Source organism: Pongo pygmaeus, chromosome 18 (assembly GCF_028885625.2).
Source record: "Pongo pygmaeus isolate AG05252 chromosome 18, NHGRI_mPonPyg2-v2.0_pri, whole genome shotgun sequence".
NCBI classification, from domain to species: domain Eukaryota; kingdom Metazoa; phylum Chordata; class Mammalia; order Primates; family Hominidae; genus Pongo; species Pongo pygmaeus.
The window spans coordinates 28,212,685-28,234,029 of record NC_072391.2 but is presented as its reverse complement, the minus strand read 5'-3'; positions in this window follow the sequence as shown (position 1 = coordinate 28,234,029).

The window sequence follows — 21,345 nt, the reverse complement described above, 5'->3', positions numbered from 1 at the left end:
CTGACTTCAAACTATACTACAAGGCTACAGTATTCAAAACAGCATAGTACTGGTACCAAAACAGAGAGATAGACCAATGGAATAGAACAGAGTCCTCAGAAATAACACCACACATCTACAACCATCTGATCTTTGAAAAACCTGACAAAAACAAGAAATGGGGAAAGGATTCCCTATTTAATAAATGGTGCTGGGAAAACTGGCTAGCCAGATGTAGAAAGCTGAAACTGGATCCCTTCCTTACACCTTATACAAAAATTAATTTAAGATGGATTAAAGACTTACATGTTAGACCTAAAACCATAAAAACCCTAGAAGAAAACCTAGGCAATACCATTCAGAACATAGGCATGGGCAAGGACTTCATGACTAAAACACCAAAAGCAATGGCAACAAAAGCCAAAATAGACAAATGGGATCTAATTAAACTAAAGAGCTTCTGCACAGCAAAAGAAACTACCATCAGAGTGAACAGGCAACCTACAGAATGGGAGAAAATTTTTGCAATCTACCCATCTGACAAAGGGCTAATATCCAGAATTGACAAAGAACTTAAACAACTTTACAAGAAAAAACCAAACAACCCCATCAAAAAGTGGGCAAAGGATATGAACAGACACTTCTCAAAAGAATACATTTATGCAGCCAACAGACACATGAAAACATGCTCATCATCACTGGTCATCAGAGAAATGCAAATCAAAACCACAATGAGATACCATCTCACACCAGTTAGAATGGCGATCATTAAAAAGTCAGGAAACAACAGATGCTGGAGAAGATGTGGAGAAATAGGAATGCTTTTACACTGTTGGTGGGACTGTAAACTAGTTCAACCATTGTGGAAGACAGTGTGGTGATTCCTCAAGGATCTAGAACTAGAAATACCATTTGACCCAGCAATCCCATTACTGGGTATACACCCAAAGGATTATAAATCATGCTACTATAAAGACACATGAACATGTATGTTTACTGCAGCACTATTCACAATAGCAAAGACTTGGAACCAACCCAAATGTCCTTCAATGATAGACTGGATTAAGAAAATGTGGCACATATACACCATGGAATACTACGCAGCCATAAAAAAGGATGAGTTCATGTCCTTTGCAGGGACATGGATGCAGCTGGAAACCATCATTCTGAGTAAACTATCACAAGGACAGAAAACCAAACACCACATGTTCTCACTCATAGGTGGGAATTGAACAATGAGAACACTTGGATACAGGGTGGGGAACATCACACACTGGGCCTGTCATGGGGTGGGGGGCTGGGGGAGGGATAGCATTAGGAGAAATACCTAATGTAAATGACAAGTTAATGGGTGCAGCAAACCAACATGGCATGTGTATACCTGTGTAACAAACCTGCACGTTGTGCACATGTACCCTAGAACTTAAAAGTACAATTTTTAAAAAGTAAAAAAAAAAAAATTCACTCAATTTTCTCACTGTTTTTTTCATTCATACTAAAACTTTTTAATTTTTGATATTTCTCTTGTGTTTAGACACATTATTGAACATTCATATTAATCTGATTAGTTTTTAACTTGGTTATCATGAGTTTTCCATGTAGATTTTCCAATCACTTAAAAATAATAACGATGTTTCTGCTTTTCCAAAATACATACTGACAATTTGTCTTTTCTTGTCTTATTATATTGGCAAGAAGCTTGAAAACAATGTAACATATGCTTTGCTGTAACTGAGTTGTGTCTTAAACATCTCATCAAAGTTTTAAAAATTTGTAAATTTACTTGTAAAAGGAAATCCCATTAGAAAAGTTAATCATGCAGCTAGAAAGTATCAGATTTACAATAATGCATTTTGTCCTGAAGGGATTTAAAGACTAATGCTTTGATTGTGTTTTTGTTATTATAAGCTAAAAATGCCAGATTAAGATGTACAAAAACAGACCTAAGCACTTTTTGATTTGTTCTTCAGTCTACATACTTGGCTACATCTTGGTATCCCCTATCATCTATGACCTTGAATTTGAAGTTCTTGATTGATGTATTACAACCAAAAGAAAAAATAATGCAGCATAGAAAGAACAGCCTATCTCTAAAATAAAGCATATTTATGTCTCTGGTCTCCACAACAGCATTTTCCCTATTGGTTCATACGGAATAGAAATTTTGTTAAAACTCTAGTGGGCCACATGGTAGAAATTGTTTCCTAACTAATTAGTCATATAACATATATATCCATTTCTTATTTTGAAAACTTGTTGTGCTGTGGAAATGCCTGTAACAGTGATAATTGCTGCCCTTCTTTTCTTGTTCCTGAGTGCAGTGGGGTAGCCTCTACTATTTTACTTTGTACAATCTTTGTAATACCTGTTTTAATACGGTGAATGGCTAACAGCTTCAGGTACGGGCTCTCCTACCTTCTCTCTAAAAACTGTGAAGACACTGAAGATGAATGTAGAAAGAAAAAAAGATAAAATTTGTAATGCCTGAATCTGGGCAGACTTGAATTCAATTATGGGGCAAATTGATCTGTATTAACAAAAAAATACAAGCTGCTCAGGTTTTCATTTATGTTGATTTATGAAAGCAAGAACATCTAAAAAAGATAAAAGAGCTTTTGTTAAGTCCAATAGTTCACCTTGATCACACATGTGAGGGGCAGGGTGGGCTGCAACCATCAGAGGACTGGTCAACCAACCTTGAAGATCTGCCCAACACATTTCCACATTTAGACAGGGAACAGATCTGAGAGGACAACTGACATGATAGAATTTGTACAGGTGTCATCCCCATGACACCAAGGGTGAAGACAGTATGGTAGGAACCTTGGCTGGGCACAGTGGGTCACAGTGGGTCATGCCTGTAATCCCAGCACTTTGGGAGTACGAGGCAGGCAGATCACTTGAAGTTAGGAGTTCGAGACCAACCTGGCTAACATGGTGAAACCCTGTCTCTACTAAAAATACAAAAATTAGCCAGGCATGGTGGTGGGCACCTGTAATCCCAGCTTCTTGGGAGGCTGAGGCAGGAGAATTGTTTGAACCCGGGAGGCAGAGGTTGCAGTGAGCCGAGATCACTTCACTGCACTGCAGCCTGGGCGACAGAGCAAGACTCTGTCTCAAAACAAAGAGAACCTCATAGCAACACTTGACAGCAATTGCTGCTTTTGTATAGAATTTTAGTTCATAGATGTGGAACCTAGCAATGGGAATAGGAGGAAGATGCCACTTCAGGGGATAGGAGTTCATGAGGAGAGAGAGGAATAGAAGAGTACAAAACAAGATTGGTGCACCCTGCCCTTTACTTAGAAGTTTTGGAAAATCTTATCAGATCCCACCATGATCTCCTTCCTGGAACATTGGAGTAGCTCCCTAATGATCTTCCTGTGTCCCCTCGCCCGCCTCCTTTAAAATGTAAGTCAAGGCCAGGCACAGTGGCTCACACCTGTAATCCCAGCACTTTGGGAGGCCGAGGAAGGAGAATTGCTTGAGGCCAGGAGTTCCAGTCCTGCCTGGACAACATAGCAAAACCCTGTCTCTACCAATAATAAAAAAATTAGCCAAGTGTGTGCCTGTAGTCCCAGCTACTCAGGACCCTGAGGTGGGAGGATTGCTTGAGCCCAGGAGTTTGAGGCTGCAGTCAGCTATGATTGCGCCTCTGCACTCCAGCCTGGGTGACACAACAAGACCCTAACTAAAATAAAATACAAAATATAGTCAGACCATGTCACTCTTCTGCTAAAATGCTACAGTTGGTTCCTATCTCACTCAGATATAGAATTCAAAAACCCTTACCACCGTCTGGAGGCCCTAGTGATTCTAACCCCTACCTACGTGTCTAAGCTCCCATCCTATCCACTCTCCCCTCACTCATTCTGCTTCAGCCACACAGTCCTTCTCATTCTGCTTCTAGTGCTCCAAGCAAGCACATTTCTAGTTCAAGTCATTTATACTCACAGTTCGTTCTTCTCAGCGATGTCTGTCTGGGTTGTTCCCTCAGTCCATTTGGGTTTCTGTGCAAATGTCAGCTTCCCAGAGCAGCACTCTTTGCTCCTTTCTCCATTCTCTGTTCTCTCTTTAGTCTTCTTTGTTGTTCTTCCTTAGCACTTGTTACACATATTATGCCATACATTTCTTTGTTAATTTATTTCTTATTTATTTGTTAATATTTGTTCATTATTGTCCTCCATCTACTAGGAGAAATTTCCTAAAAACGTATTAAGTTCTATAAAAGTAACCAGGCACAGTGGCTCATGCCTGTAATCCCAGCACTTTGGGAGGACAAGGTGGGAGAATTGCTTGAGCCCAGGAGCTCAAGACCAGCCTGAATAACATAGCAAATTCTGCATTGCCATCTCTACAAAAAATAAAATAAAATAAAAAATTGCTCGGACTTGGTGTTATCTATCTGTAGTCCCAGCTACTCAGGAGGCTGAAGCAGGAGGATCATTTGAGCCTAGGAGTTGGAGGCTGCAGTGAGCTATGATCACACCAGTGCCTTCAATCCTGGGTGACAGAGTGAGAATTTGTCTAAAGAAACCCAAAAACAACAAACAAACAAACACAAAAGTAGAAGTTTCATCTTTTCTGTGTACTGATATATCTGCAGTGCCTAGATCAGTACCTGGCCCAGAGTAAGGTCCACATTGAATATTTGTTGGATGCATGGATGGATGGATGGATGGGTGGATGGATGGATGGATGGATGGATGGATGGATGGATGGATGGATGAGATTTAGAGACCATAAAGGTAAGCAGAAAAAAAAAGTTTTTACCTGGTGTGTTTATAAACAAGGAATCTCTGTGGCTGCTGTGCGGAAGACAGATTGTGGGAGCTAGGCGAGGGGAGATGCCAGGAGACGATTAAAGAGCTACGCAAAGATTCAGGGGGGAACGATGGTGGTTGGGGCCTGGACAGATTTCTTCTTTTTCAAGAATGAGAAAGGGAAAAGGGAGCATAAGGGACCTGTTAAAAAAAATGCTACCAGTCTAATAAACTGCCTTTGTAGGTAACTATTTTCATACAGACTTTATGCTTATAGAATTCTTTCTTTATCCCTAAACTTATATATATAAAAATAAAGATACCTCAGAGTTGGTTTCTTTCTGTTAAATTTGCCCACAACTAGCTGAACCCTATGCCTCAGTAGGTTCAGTTCTTTCTTTAGTTCAGGAGTGCTGTATTCAATTTTGTCTTTAATTGTTATATAACATTTATTCCTCTATCTTTCTCCCAAAGACCAGTTCTCTATATCATGAATCTCCATTCTCTGTCCTCTAGACATAAGTTATAATGTTCTCTCTCATCATTTTCATCACTTTTTTTGGTACTCTGCATTCTAGAGCCTCCCAAGTTTATAATATACACCACTGATTTAGTTTTCTAGGACTGTTTAAAATTCTGCACTACCATTATTGGTTTCCTTATATTTTCCCTTTATCTCAGGCTACAACTTTTCATCTTAGACTACTGTGATAACTTCCTATATTTCTACTTTCACTTCAGAGAGAGCAGAAAATACATGCTATCTAAAATGTACTTCTATTTTTCCTAAGATACTCTCTTTTGAATTTTCTTTTCCTATTTACAATGAAATATCTTTCCTTGGAATTCAAGTTCCTTTTCTGACTTTTTAGGTTTGATAAAAGGTATTTCTATCTTTGCCTAATATTTGTGAAAAAAATACTACGAGGGAATCTTCTTAACTTCTCTATTGTCTGACTGCATGCTTTTGTAGAATCGTAAATTTTTTTTTTTCTCACTCTGTTCCCCAGCCTGGAGTGCAGTGGCACAATCTCAGCTCACGGCAATCTCCGCCTCCCAGGTTCAAGCGATTCTTGTACCTCATCCTCCCAAGCAGCTGGGACTACAGGTGCGCCACCACGCCTAGCGAATTTTTGTATTCTTTAGTAGAGACAGGTTTCGTCATGTTGGCCAGGCTGGTCTTGAACTCCTGACCTCAGGTGATCTGCCTGCCTCAGCCTCGGATCATGATTTTTTTAGTGATCAGTTAAGGGACCTAAGAAACTGTATGGATTGGATTGTATAGAAAGCCAGGTGCTGCAGTAGATCTCTGCCTTGTTTTGACTTTGTGTTTAGTGAAGTTACTGAGCTGAGCACCGGTCATTTTTATTTTATTTTATATTCTATGCAACTTGATCTCAGCTTCAAGTACACAATGCAGCTTTGCTAATCATCCTAGTGACACCACCCACTCTATCAGGAAAAAATTACATCATGTCATGGAGAAGACTTGCTGCTTGCCAGCTTCCCATTGGTTGTCACCATCTTTGACCATGGAGGCAGCTGCTCTTGACAGGTGAATGCAATTCACCTGCAGTACTTCCCATGCACACCATGATTTATCCTCCCTCCTAGACATCACCTCTGAAAATTGGAGAAGCAGTGCAGCTCTGCTGTTCTAACTTTCCACATCTCTTCTTGTGGCCCATGCTGCCCTCCTTTTTTTTTTTTTTTTTAATTATACTTTAAGTTTTAGGGTACATGTGCACAACGTGCAGGTTTGTTACATAGGTATACATGTGCCATGTTGGTTTACTGCACCCATCATCATTTACATTAGGTATTTCTCCTAATGCTATCCCTCCCCCAGCATCCCACCCCCCAACCAGGCCCAGTGTATGATGTTCCCTGCCCTGTGTCCATGTGTTCTCATTGTTCAACTCCCATCTATGAGTGAGAACATGCAGTGTTTACTTGGAACCAACCCAAATGTCCATCAATGATAGACTGGATTAAGAAAATGTGGCACATGTACACCATGGAATACTATGCAGCCATAAAAAAGGATGAGTTCATGTCCTTTGTAGGGACATGGATGAAGCTGGAAACCATAATTCTGAGCAAACTAACAGAAGAACAGAAAACCAAACACCACAGGTTCTCACTCATAGGTGAGAACTGAACAATGAGAACAACTGGACACAGGGCAGGGAACATCGCACACCAGGGCCTGTCATAGGGTGGGGGGCTGGGGGAGGGATAGCATTAGGAGAAATACCTAATGTAAATGATGAGTTAATGGATGCAGCACACCAACATGGCACAAGTATACATATGAAACAAACCTGCACGTTGTGCACATGTACCCTAGAACTTAAAGTATAATAAAAATAAAATAAAATAAAATAAAAAGTAACCCACCCAAGGTCGAATTAAGAACTTGAGCTATCTTTTTTAATCACTACACTATATAGACATTTGTTGAATAAATGGTCAAATGCATTTTGATCAAGCATATGCTTATTTTAAATATCACTTTTTTTTGAATTTTATGAATATTTATTGACCATTTGGAAAAATGTAAGAACAGAATCTCATGGAAAATGTAAGAACAGAATCTCATGGAAAAATAAATAATTTTCAATCATGCAAACTTAACATTTGATTTATACACTTTCAGGATTTACTCTGTTGTGTGAATATGCATACTTTAGAATAAAACTGGTAACATACTAAAAAAAAAAAAAAGAAAATGTGGCACATATACACCATGGAATACTATGCAGCCATAAAAAGAATGAGTTCATGTCCTTCGCAGGGACATGGATGGAGATGGAAACCATCATTCTCAGCAAACTATCACAAGGACAGAAAACCAAACACTGCTGCCCTCCTTTAATCTAGCTGTGGCTTCTCTAACTCTAGAAGAAATTCCTTGAAGTTCGTAGCATATGTGTGCCATCTTCTCTGCTTTCCTTTGCTAATCTCTTTATATACTCTTTGGATCATTTTGGGCAAGACTTTGGAAAATGAGAGAAGTGAGAGGAAAAGAGGTCATCTACTGTTTTTGGATCTTTATAATGCCATGCCTGTGACTTATAAAATTAATAAATCTTTACTGGGTACATTGATAAAGTGGATGTAGAAGACCCAAGACTTGGGTCTTGGGTGATTTTCCCAAGTTCTCACAGATCACATGTATATCCCGACCTTTTTTTATGAGGTTCTTGTTCAGATTCTATTTCTGCTAAAAAGCCTGGATTCAATACCCTTATTTTTCCTGCAAAGCTTTCTCTACGCCTCTAAGTCTAAAGTAGTTTTTCCCACACTGAGTTCCCAAAGTACTCTTCTCTGTATCTCTCTTATGACTTTCATCTTTGTTTTATGGTCATTAAAGAACTTGTCTTATTCCATCTATTATTCCATCTATCCCTTCAACAAGATAAAAATACTTCCTCTGTAGATGGAGCAGACTTTGATATCCTCTAGGATAGCATCTGTATAAGGCTTAAGATTGAAAAAGAAGAGGGAAATTTGAATAAGTCAGCCCACTGTGTTGATTTTCACCATCCCTACATGTGTCCTGGGAGCCCCAGACACCTCATGAGCAGAAGGACACACCTGAACTTTTGGCGTTCTAAATCTAGGGATTGCAAACTTTTTCTATAAAAGGCTAGATAGCAAGTATTTTAGGCTATGAATGAGTGTGGCTGTGTTCGAATAAAAGTTTATTTACAAAACAGACTGTAGGCTGTGGACTGTAGGTTACGCACCCTATTTTATATCATGGACTTCTCTACCAAGAAAGTGGGAAATAGGTAAGATTTCCTGTTCAGCTATGGACCCACACTTGACCAGCTAGCTGACCACTACGGAAGAAAAAGAGTTCTTCCCTACAACCAACAAGCATCGCAATTTTACTTGTGTAGCAAACTTCAACAAACAGTGGAATAGGCATTATCAAAAGTCTTGTGGTAACATAAGAAGAAAGTTGGCACACCAATCAGGTGTTATCAAACTTTGTGGGAGAAATGACCTATTTCTTAATAAGTCGGAATGGAAACATCTCATAAAATAATATTTTAAAAATTCAATAGCAAGCACCTCTCTGTGGAATATTTTAAAGAGGTCCAGGCTAGGCGCAGTTGCTCACGCCTGAAATCCTAGCACTTTGGGAGGCCGAGGAGGGCAGATCACGATGTCCAGAGATCGAGACCATCCTGGCCAACATGGTGAAACCCCGTCTATACTAAAAATACAAAAATTAGCTGGGGAGGTGGCGTGTGCCTGTAGTCCCAGCTACTCAGGAGGCTGAGGCAGGAGAATTGCTTGAACCCAGGAGGCGGAAGTTGCAGTGAGCCGAGATCGGCCACTGCACTCCAGCCTGGCGCCTGGTGACAGAGCGAGACTGAGTCTCAGGAAAAAAAAAAGTTCCCATCTGTGATTTTTCCCTCACAAACATAGGTTCCAGCTAAGGCAGCTGTTTGCAGAATCTTATGGCAGCTAACTCTGCAAACTGACCTACTTCTTCCAAACTCAGCTCTGCAAATTGCGTGGTTAGAACAAGCCCTGTGTGTGACAGGTTTTTTTTTCAGATACTGCAACCCGGCTGCTATTTCATTATTGCCAACTTTGAAATTCGCCTTGATGGTTTCTTAGGTTTTATGGGAAATCTTAAGAAAAAAAAAATAGGCAATGGATAAAAATGGTCACATGCTGAACACAGGTGAGGTTTTTCTGGGTTTCCACCATATGTCAGGCTATGTCCTCTTTTAGGGCCAGATTCGCATCTTATTTATTCATCTTGGCGTCATCTACAAATCCTAGTGTCTTTCATGTAGTAGCTGTTCAATAAATATTAGTGTAGTGAATGCAGATGAAAAGAAATAAGAAGGAAGACAGATAGGAAATGTATGGGCAGGAGAGAATGTTTTCCTCTGTTTCTCAGGTGATCAACTCCATTTATTTGTTCACTCATTCATTCATTCATTGATGAACATTTATTGAGTATTCTCTGTGCCACTATTCATATAGTCATTGGATACCCACTTCCCCACCACTCAGGTGCACAGAATCTGTTGGATCAGTATAAGAAATGATTTCATAGAGGCCTTATGTGAGGGGTGAATTTGAATTTTGAATATGACTTACTGTTATCCATGATTCTGTCACTAATGAAAATTACAAATATTTTTGTATCATCCTTTTTTTTTTTTTTTTTTGAGATGAAATCTTGCTCTGTCACCCAGGTTGGAATGCAGTGGTACAATCTCGGCTCACTGCAACCTCCACCTCCTGGGTTCAGGCCATTCTCCTGTCTCAGCCACCTGAGTAGCTGGGACTACAGGCGCCTGCCATGATGCCCAGCTAATTTTTGTATTTTTAGTAGAGATGGGGTTTCATCATGTTGGCCAGGCTGGTCTCGAACTCCTAACCTCAAGTGATCTACCTGCCTCGGCCTTCCGAAGTACTGGGATTACAGAAGAGAGCCACAGCACCCTGCCTATTTTCAAATCATTTTACTGAAAGTAGCTCCAATGCTGGATCTTTCTCAAATAATGTGTTAATTAAAAGCACAAGTATTATCATATTGCAGATTGGGGTTCCTTTTCATATTTTGATAACTGTATTTCAATATAATTAGTTTTCTTAATATATTTCACTTTATGCATTTAAAAACATTATTTTAAAGCCAGGCACAGTGGCTTACACCTGTAATCCCAGCATTTTGCGAGGTCAAGGTGAGAGAATCACTTGAGTCCAGGAATTCAAGATTAGCCTGGGCAACACGGTGAAACCCTGTCTCCACAAAAACATATGAAATTTAGCTGGGCGTGTGGTGCCTACCTATAGTCCCAGCTATGCGGGAGGCTCAGATGGGAGAATCACCCACATCACTGCAGTCCAGCCCAGGTGACAGAGTGAGACCCTGTCTCAAAAAGTAAATATATATATACACATATATATATGTGTGTGTATATATTTATGTATATAATATGTACCCTGACCCAAGTATATATATATAATATATATTTGAATATATATATTGAATTGAATATATATATGTACTATATATATATTTGGGTCAGGGTACATAAATCCAGCCCCTGGCTTCATTCAGAGAGACAGGATCCTCACCTCTGATCATGTGTGGTAAACATTCAGTTTCCATTTTCTATAGGAATTGGTATTCTGTTCCTTTCTCAGCTGACAGCATAAACTTCACTTAACCCAGTGGGCTTCCCTTGCACTTTGATCAATGGAAGTATTTTAGCAGGGTATTAGTAATGGAGGGATTTTTACTATTTTTATGCTTATTTTAGTACATTTATATATTTCCAAAGTATTTTATTGATCATTTCTATGTGTTTGCATTGGAGGGTTGAGGTCATTGCATGCACCCAGTCTACCATCTTGCCTAGAGGTCTTCTTTTGACTCTGTTGCAAGAGTGATGTTCTAAGAAATTGATTCAATGGCTCCCCACCTTCTGCAGAAAAAAGTACAAGCTCTTTAGCAGGGCAAACAACTTGGCTCTAGCCAACATTTCCACCTTAATGACCTATCATTCCCTTTATTCACCTCATATTTCAATCATACTAGATTATTTGCTCTCTTCTCATAATGTCTGATGAAATAGTACCATGAGTTAATACTCAAGGCCCAATTCAAAAATTATTTCCTCTCTGTAGCTTTCCCTTAGGCAGATTAATTACCCTTCATCACAGTGGTCTATTAGAGCATTTAATCACTCTATAACCCAATGTGTCTTTTCTTCGCCATCTAATTCTGAGCATCTCTAAAACATAATGATATATCCTTTATCTCCAGATTCCCATTACCTAGCATACAGTGACCAGATATGTGTAATGTGTTGTATTAGAACTGACATTAATCCCTCACTCTCTCTGAACGCATGTTTTTAGCACACATGTTATTCTCTTGAGATAGTTGATCAAATTCTATAGAGCAATCAAGTTTAGAACTTAAAACCTAAGTTGAATTAAACTTAGATTTAATTCATACAATCGAACATTCTCAGGTTAGAAAGAGATGCTAAGAGCTATGTAGGCTAATCACCCATACATCATACAGTTATTCTGCAACTTCCCAATCTAGCAATCATCCAGAGTTTGACATCTTCTATTTAGCCTGTCTTCATTCCTTGCATAATATGTGGCAATAGTTGGCCTTTTTCCTGGTGCTGGATCACCATTCACTCTCTGGGGTTTCCCAACTCTGCAAAGTTCAACAACAATGAAAAGAAATTCAGAGTCCAGTATTTCTCAGATGTCATCTATCCTCCAGCCATTGCCCTTCCAAACCAGCTGATGGTGGAGTTCTGGCAAGGTCTCCTTTATTTGTTTTCTACTGAAATTTTAGGAAGGAGAGTTGGACTAGCTCTTAGTATGCCCCTTGACTTTGATCCCTTTTGTACTCTGTCTAGGGGAAGTTACTGGAATGTCTCACTCATGGATGGCACTCTTCCCTAGTTCTACCGCTAATGTAGATTTTTCTCTTCTTTTCATACTCCTTCAATTATGTCAACAAGAACCTGGGAAAAGGGGGGAAGTATGAGGTTTAAATGCTTCTTTAGGGGAAGAACCAAGGATAGACACTCTCTTCTCTAATCTCAACCTTGAAATGGAGAAATGCTAATCACATATTGTCAAAGTCAAATGTATCGACAAATCATATTTTATTTTATTTTATTTTATTTTATTTATTTATTTTTTTTTTTTTTTGAGACAGGGTCTGGTTCTGTCACCTAGGCTGGAATGCAGTGGCACAATCTGGGGTCACTGCAAACTCCGCCTCCCAGGTTCAAGTGATTCTCGTGCTTCAGCCTCCCAAGTAGCTGGGACTACAGGCATGCACCACCACGCCTGGCTAATTTTTGTATTTTTAGTAGAGACAGAGTTTCACTATGTTGGCCAGGCTGGTCTTGAACTCCTGGCCTCAGTGATCCTCCCGCCTCAGCTTCCCAAAGTGCTGGGATTATAGGCTTGAGCCATGGACACACCTGGCCGACAGGTCATATTTTCTAATGAGCAGAGTCACTGCATGATTAAGGTCATACATGTGAACATGGTCCTGTCTTCTTTTTTATGTATTTAGGAGGTTAAATCAGCAAACTCACTCTGGCCATCTCTAGCCTATGCCGGGGTACTTCACTCTCTCTTCTTCTCACCTGGGCTTGTTTGCCCATTTTCATCTTATTGATGAGAAAACAGAAACTTCAAGAAGTGAGCTTTTAGCTTCATAAGAGAGAGAGGGAGATCCCTTAGAAGATGGCGATAGGATTAGCTCTATACTGTAACCTAGCTTGTTGGAATGGTTTGTGCTGAGTGTAGGGCATGTGCCCTGATGGTAAGAATCAAATGACATTTGACTCCCATTGGCCACTGTTGGAACCAAGACCCACGGCCCCCTAAAGGTTTGCTGAAAATCACTGACATGAGGCAGATCAACTAACAGGAGAAAAGGCATACAATAAAATAAGACAGGTTATCTTGGTAAATCAGGTTTAGTGGTGGCAAGACAGGCTGTAGGAGAGAGAAGAAAAGAGACCTGGCTAGCAAAGGTGGTCTTGTTATGTAGGCAAAGCCTCACAGGTAGTAGCCCTCAGACAGAAGAGATGAAAATGTTTATTTTCAGGCTTTTAAGATGCCAGACTCTAATCTCTCCTGGATCCAGGAAAGGCCTGGCTGCATTAATGGAGATTCTCTGCAGATGCAAATTTCCCTTGCAGAAGAAAGTTTACAAGGCCACTCCTGTCTGCTGGCCTGGCTGCAGCCATTTCAAAACATGTCCAAGAAATATATTTTGGGGTAAAATATTTTAATTTCGTTCAATACAGCTATTACTGGAAAGCGGTCTCAACTCAGACCCCAGGAGAAGGTTCTTGGATCTTGCAAAAGAAAGAATTTAGGGCGAGTCCACTGAATTAAGCAAAAGCAAGTTTATTAAGAAAATATCAATGAAAAGAGTCAAACTCTGGAAAATATTGGAGAATTTATTCTGAGCCAAATATAAGTGACCAGTGGTCCATGACACAGCCCTCAGGAGATTCTGAGAATATGTGCCCAAGGTGGTCGGGGCACAGTCATATTTTAGGGAATCATGAGACATAAAACAAATACATGCAAGATTTACATTGGTTCTATCTGGAAAGGCAGGACAACTCGGCAGGGGGTAGGGAGCAGGGGAGGGTTCCAGGTTATAGATTTAAAAGTTTTCTGATTGGCAATTGGTTGAAAGTGTTATTATTAATAGAAAGGAATGTCTAGGTTACGATAAGGGGTTGTGGAGACCAAAGTTTAGTCATGTAGATGACGCCTCCAGATAGCAGACTTTAGAAAGAATAGATTATAAATGTTTCTTAGCTTATCAGACTTAAGGTCTGTGTGGATATTAAGTGCTGGTCAGCTTTTCCTGAATTCCAAAAGGGAGGAGCACTTTGGGAGGCCAAGGTGGGAGGATCCCTTGAGCCCACGAATTTGCGACCAACCTGGGCAGCATAGCAAGACCCCATCTCTAAAAAAATGCAAAACAAATTAACCTGGCATGGGGATGCACATGTATCATCCAAGCTACTCAGGAGGCTGAGGCAGGAGGATCGCCTGAGCTCAGGAAGCCAAGGCTGCAGTCAGCCGTGTTCACACCACTGCACTCCAGCCTAGGTGATAGAGTGAGACCCTGAGAAAGAAGGAAAGGAAGAGAGAAGAAAGAAAGAAAGAAAAAGAAAGAAAGAAAGAGAGAGAGAAAGAAAGAAAGAAAGAAAGAAAGAAGAGAAGGAAGGAAGGAGGGAAGAAGGAAAGAAAGAGAAAGAGAGAGAGAAAGAAAGAAAGGAGGAAAGAAAGAAAGAAAGAAAGAGAAAGAAAGAAAGAAAGAAAGAAAGAAAGGAAGGAAGGGGAAGGGAAGGGAGGGGAAGGGAGGGGAAGGGAGGGGAAGGGAAGGGAAGGAAGTGGAAAGAAGGGAAGGAAGGGAAGGAAGGGAAGGAAGAAAGGAAGGAAAGAAAGAAAAGAAAGAAAGAAAGGAGATGAAAGAATAGCTGCTCCACTCCATAGACAGAACAAGTCTTTCAGAAAGCAAAAGAAGGAACATGGCTGCTTTAGATACAATGCTTCTTTATATATAAGACAACTAAGCAAAAAATCATGGGTGGCATGTGTTCTACTACGAGGGCTTATGACAAAGGATTGATATCTTTGTGTCTTCTTCAAGAATCTATATTATTATCTTTAAAGCAAAACTTATTATTAAACTAAGAATGCTTTTGTTCTTAAGATGTTGGTCTGTTAAGACCTGGGTCTGTTTGGTAAACACAATAAACTTGTTCCCCTTACTGTAAATATCTTCTTGACTAAGAATGCCTAAACTCCTGGGAATGCAGCCCAATAGAGCTCATCCTCATTTTACCCAGCTCCTATTCAAGATGGAGTCACTCTGGTTCAAATGCCTCTGACACAACTTCATCCAAAATAACCCACCAGATAGCCCATTCTGCCTGTATCAGACCAGGGCTAGAGCAGATACTGCAGCTCTGAAGGGAAATGTGTGCTTTGGACAGGCTCCACATGAAGGGCTCAGAGATGTGGTTTGCAAGGGTATCCTTCAGTGCCCACTGGCCCTCTGGACTTCCACAGGTGAAAAAGTCAAGGAGATAAACCATTAAGGCTTTCAGAAAGGCAGAAGATGGGGACCATCTTTAGGGTGCAGAGGCCCTCATGGCAGGACTTATCACACTCAGAATAATGTTATTCTTTCCTACAAAGAGGAATGGTGTTTACATCACATCCATCTCTTTCCAACATGTCTGCTTTGGAAACCAGAAGAAGTGAGGGTGTAATGCCCAGCACAAAAACAGACATCTGCCACTCATGGTCACACTCCATCAACTCAGCCAAATAACTCATTTTCCAAATGCATAATACCTCTTACACTTGGACAGCTGTCATCAAACAGACGTGGACTCAGAGACCTTCCCAGACAAATCCTTCTGCAGCAGAACAGTGCAGAGAGGGAGGTGTGCCTGTCTGGGGGTTGGGATTTTCAGCTGGAGGGAATTCACTTGGAAATTCAAAAGGCTCTGACTGCAAGTTCTGCTGTACATCTTTACTTGTTTGTATGGTTCTTGGGCCTACAGGAGACGGGACAAAATTGTACTGGGAAGGAGGCAGCTGTGATATTGTAGGAAAAGGAGCTACATGCCAGCAATACAATAGTGAACATAAATAGACCTGACACTGATAGCTTAGGATAAGTCTATTCTTGCATAGCCCTGCAGACACATTTAAAACACAGAAAAATGGATGCACACACTTGGTTCTCACCATCCAAGTTCCCATACAAACAACTCCAAGGCCAAATCTCCCAGAAAATGTCAGATTAAGTCACTAATCTGGACTGTAGCTATGAAATCATAGGTAAAAGCCGAAGGAAGAGTCTGAAGAAATGATCATTATCTAAGGACAGTTCCTCCTTCCAAGTCACCTTAACATGTGACAGCTCTGTGCTAAAAAGCTGTGAGGCTGGGCCGGACACGGTGGCTCACGCCTGTAATCCCAGCTCTTTGCGAGGCCGAGGCCGGCGGATCACGAGGTCAGGAGATTGAGACCAACCTGGCTAACATGGTGAAACCCCGTGTCTACTAAAAATACAAAAAATTAACTGGGCGAGATGGCGGGCGCCTGTAGTCCCCGCTGCTCGGGAGGCTGAGGCAGGAGAATGGCGTGAACTCGGGAGGTGGAGCGTGCAGTGAGCTGAGATCACGCCACTGCACTCCAGCCTGGGCAACAGAGCCAGACTCCATCTCAAAAAATAAATAAATAAAAATTTTAAAAAAGCTGTGAGGCCTTGCACAAGTCACAACATCTGATACTCAGTTTCCTTATGTGTTAAATGGAGATAATAGAACCTAGATGAGTCGATATTTCCATGATATAATTCCATGACATATTTCCATGATATAATCTTTTGTGCATCCAAATGATTATACACAAAGAATCCTGTTTATTCAAGTCCATCTCTAGAGACACTGGGGAATTACAGATTTTACTTTCTATGGCTTGGTCCATTGCAAGCACATTGTGTGTGTGAGGGTTCTTCCTTCCCTGGGGCAGGACAAGGATAAGAAAATATAAAATAAAAATGAAGCCTTAAATAATAAGAAGAAGCCACTTCCTCAGAAACTACCTGCAGGTTTGTCAGCGGCCTAACCATTTGCCAAAGCCTGAGGCCACTCTAGAGAGGAAGTCGTAGTGTGTGACAGCAAGGAGAATGGAGTACACAGTGGCTTGCTGTCTGGGGACTGGCCTCCCAGCCAGGTGGAAGCCTCACTCCCAGCCATCTGGAAAAGAAAACTGCATCATGGGAGAACGCAAAGAGAAACTATTGATCTCCCCTGCACCACTGAATTTTGTCTCCTCTCTCTTTGAAGTGCAGATAGAGACCACTAATTCTAATTCTGTCAACTTAAATCTATTTCCTGTCGTTGGTGAAGTATAATGTCAGACATGTGAAAGTCAGCTTTCTCCCTGGATTTTCTCCAAGTTTGGGGATTTGGGAATTATTAAACCCAATTTGCAGTTGGAGAAACTAAGATTCAAAGGGAAAATTGCCTATCAAAGCTACATATAGAATAAAGGGGAGGAGCTGGGGGTCTTTGTGGCAATGTATTAGAAATTTTGAGGAATCTTCGGGTCCTACTCTTATCCCCATTTAAATAGTAATTGTTAGCTACTCTATCTGCTTCTGAACTGAACCTGAGCTGCACACCTCAATAACATCTTCAAGTTCATTTATCCTAATTAAAAAGAAGCCACAAGCGTTCAGAAGCACAATAATAAATCCCCATTTACAGATAGAAATCAATGAGGATTAGATATTCAGGGACACGCAGGGTCACTCAAAATTCAACGAAGAGGCCGGGCAAGGTGGCTCATGCCTGTAATCCCAGCATTTGGGGAGGCTGAGGTGGGCGGATCACCTGAGGTCAGGAGTTTGAGATCAGCCTGGCCAACATGGTGAAACCCCATCTCTACTAAAAACACAAAAAATTACCCAGATATGGTGGTGGTCACCTGTAATCCCAGCTACTCGGGAGGCTGAGGCAGGAGAATCGCTTGAACCTGGGAAGTGGAGGTTGCAGTGAGCTGAGATCACACAACTACACTCCAGCCTGGGCCAGAAGAGCAAAACTCCGTCTCAAAAAAAAAAAAAAAAAAAATTCAAGGGAGAATAGGAATGGAAATATTTACCCAAATTTCCAAATTGATACTTACTTCATTTAATGACATTCCAATTACTAGCTATAAGGTGCTTTGTAAATTTCTTAACATCTCTGAGCCTTCATCCTTTAATGGAACAATGATAATAATATTTATCTCACACACTATTATGGTTAGGATAATTAATAGTGATTGTTGTTAGGGCCAGGAATAGTGGCTTACATCTGTAATCCCAGCACTTTGGGAGGCCGAGGCAGGAGGATTGCTTGAGGCCAGGAGTTTGAGACCAGCCTAGGCAGCATAGAGAGACCCTGTTTCTACACAAACATTTTTAAAATTAAAAACATATAGAGAGAATACATGGACACATGATGGTGAACGACACACTCTGGGGACTGTTGAGAGGTGGAGGGGAGGAAGGAGATCATCAGGAAGAATAGCTAATGGATGCTGGGCTTAATACATAAGTGATGGGTTGATCTGTGCAGCAAACCACAGTGGCACATGTTTACCTATGTAACAAAACTGCACATCCTGCAGATGTACCCTGGAACTTAAAATAAAAGTTGAAGAAGAAAAAACATATTGTAAGAGTTAAAGAAAGATGAAAGAAACATGAAAAGCTCCTCAACAAAGACAGGTTTATTTTGGAGAATAAACCTGAGAGGGGCTTCTGGCTGATTTCAGTCAGGAGCACTCTCCCTTACAGACTAAGAGTATTTATTGGTGAGAGAGTTTATTAAAGGCTTGGAATGTTTCTGTGTTGGGAGAAGTTTACAGTGGGGTTGGAATGTCTTTGGTTGGAGGGCAGGTTACCTCAGGGTGGGCATGTCTCTGGTCAGGGAGGAGCTTATATTATGGTTAGAAAGTTTCTTGTCAGAGATGTCATTTGTGGTTTATGGTCATGCTGACCTTAGCCATTAGGCTGATGCACTTTGGATTTAGGCAGTTTTTGACCAAGGTGAACTTTAGAATGGTGGTGCTTGTCCAAGATGGCAATGCTCCTGCTCTGTAACATATATATAGTAATTGTTGTTGAAGACTACATTGGGCCAGACTTATCCAAGTGTTCCGTGCACTTTCCACCTACAGCTAAATGCAAGGTTCCACTTCCAGGGTGGAAGAGTAACCTTTCAACATACTGATCCTCCTACCAATCTCAGCTATAAGCTCTGGACAAAATCCTCCCCAAAACAACCACCTGAGACCTCTGGAGCATGAAGAAAAGCAAGAGATATTGGAGGGGAGTCAAAACTTGGAAAGAAGGAATCTTTATGAGTTGAGTTTTCCATTAGTGGGATTTTGCCCTGATGACAAACTCCAGTCATAATGTAAGGAAGCTAAAATTATAGAAAGCCCACTTACTTTTTGGCCTATGTAACAAGGATGTAAAACCTGGGCAACCATGGGTGCTGAAGAATAAAAAGGGAATCTCAAAAAAAAACAAAAAACAAAAAATGAGAGCCAGAGAAGCACCCTAAATTGTGTGCAAACCCTGCCCAAGCCTCTGACTGGTGTTTGAACCACTCACGCCTGAGACAGACAGCAAGCAGCTGATTTGAATATAGAATATTGAAACTGAGATTTGAGCTGCTACCCACCTAATCAAGTTAATGCAAGTTACAAATATCAGTATTCACTGGAGGAATGTAACAGAATCCAAATGTGACATCACATCTTACAAAAAAAGGCTTAAAAAATCACTTTGAAGGAAGCCAGTCATGGTCAATGGTGGAAATGGTTCTCAAACTCTGATGTGCCTGGCTCCCAAACCCATGGTTCTTTTTAATTACATCATAAAGTATTAGACAGAAAATCTAGGAAAGTTGCATTCTCTGTTCTGTCTACACAGAATCCTTAATGCTTCTATGGCTGGTGAAAGAGGAGATCCCTCCTCCTCTGCCTCCTTTTATCATCTTTATTGAGCTATAACTCACATGAATACAATTAACCTATTTAAAGCCTACAGTTCAATGGTTTTTACTATATTCACTTTTTTACTATATTCACAAAGTTGTGCAACTGTCACCACAATCTATTTGAGAACACTGTTATCACCACAACACACCAAAAAACCTCCATACCCGTTAGCAGTCATTCTCCTCCTCCCCACACCCTCACCCTATCCATTGGCAGCCACTAATCTAGTTTTCTTTTGTTTTTGTTTTGGTTTGGTTTGGTTTTGGTTTTTGGGGGTTTTTTTTGAGATAGAATCTCACTCTCACCCAGGCTGGAGTGCTGTGGTCCGATCTCAGCTCACTGCAAACTCCACCTCCTTGGTTCAAACTGGGACTACAGTCTGGGACTACAGGCACGTGCCACCACGTTCGGTTAATTTTTATTTATTTATTTATTTATTATTTATTTATTTATTTATTTATTTATTTGTATTTTTACTAGAGACAGCGTTTTACCATGTTGGCCAGGCTGGTCTCAAGCTCCTGACCTCAGGTGATTCGCCCACCTCAGCCTCCCGAAGTGCTGGGATTACAGGCGTGAGCCACTGCACCCAACCCCCTAATCTACTTTCTGTCTCTATAGTTTTGCCTGTTCTGGACATTCCATATGAAGAGAGTCATACAATATGTGATATTTTGTAAGTGGCCTGTTTCATTTGGTATATGTTTTCAAGATTCATCTATGGCATAGCACACATCAGCACTTCATTACTTTTTATTGCCAAATAATGTTCCATTGTATGGATAGACCACATTTTACTGATCCATTCACCAGTTGATGAACATCCAGGTTGTTTCCATTTTTGACTACTATGAGCAGTGCTGCTATGAACATTCACACACAATTTTTGTATAGACATGTGTTTTCATTTTTCTTGAGTACAGATCTGGGAGTGGACCTACTGGGTCGTGTGGGAGTGCTTTATTTTTTCTTGAGACAGAGCCTTGCTCTGTCGCCCAGGCTAGAGTGCAGTAGCATGATCTCGGCTCACTGCAAACTCTGCCTCCCGGGTTCAAGTGATTTGCCTGCCTCAGCCTCCTGAGTAGCTGGGATTACAGGCACCCACTGCCATGCCTGGCTAATTTTTGTATTTTCAGTAGAGACAGGGTTTCACCATGTTTGCCAGGCTGATCTCCAACTCCTGACCTCAAGTGATCTGCCTGCCTCAGCCTCCCAAAGTGCTGGAATTACCAGCATGAGCCACCACACCCAGCCCCAGGAGTGCTTTGTTTAAGTTTTGGTGACTGCCAGACTGTTTTCCAAAGTAGCTGTGTATTAGTCCAGTCTCATGCTGCTAATAAAGACATACCTGGGACTGGCTAATTAATAAGGAGGTTTAATGAACCCAGAGTTTCACATGGCTGGAGAGGCCTCACAATGATGGCAGAAGATGATGGAAGAGCAAAGGGACGTCCTACATGGCAGCAGGCAAGAG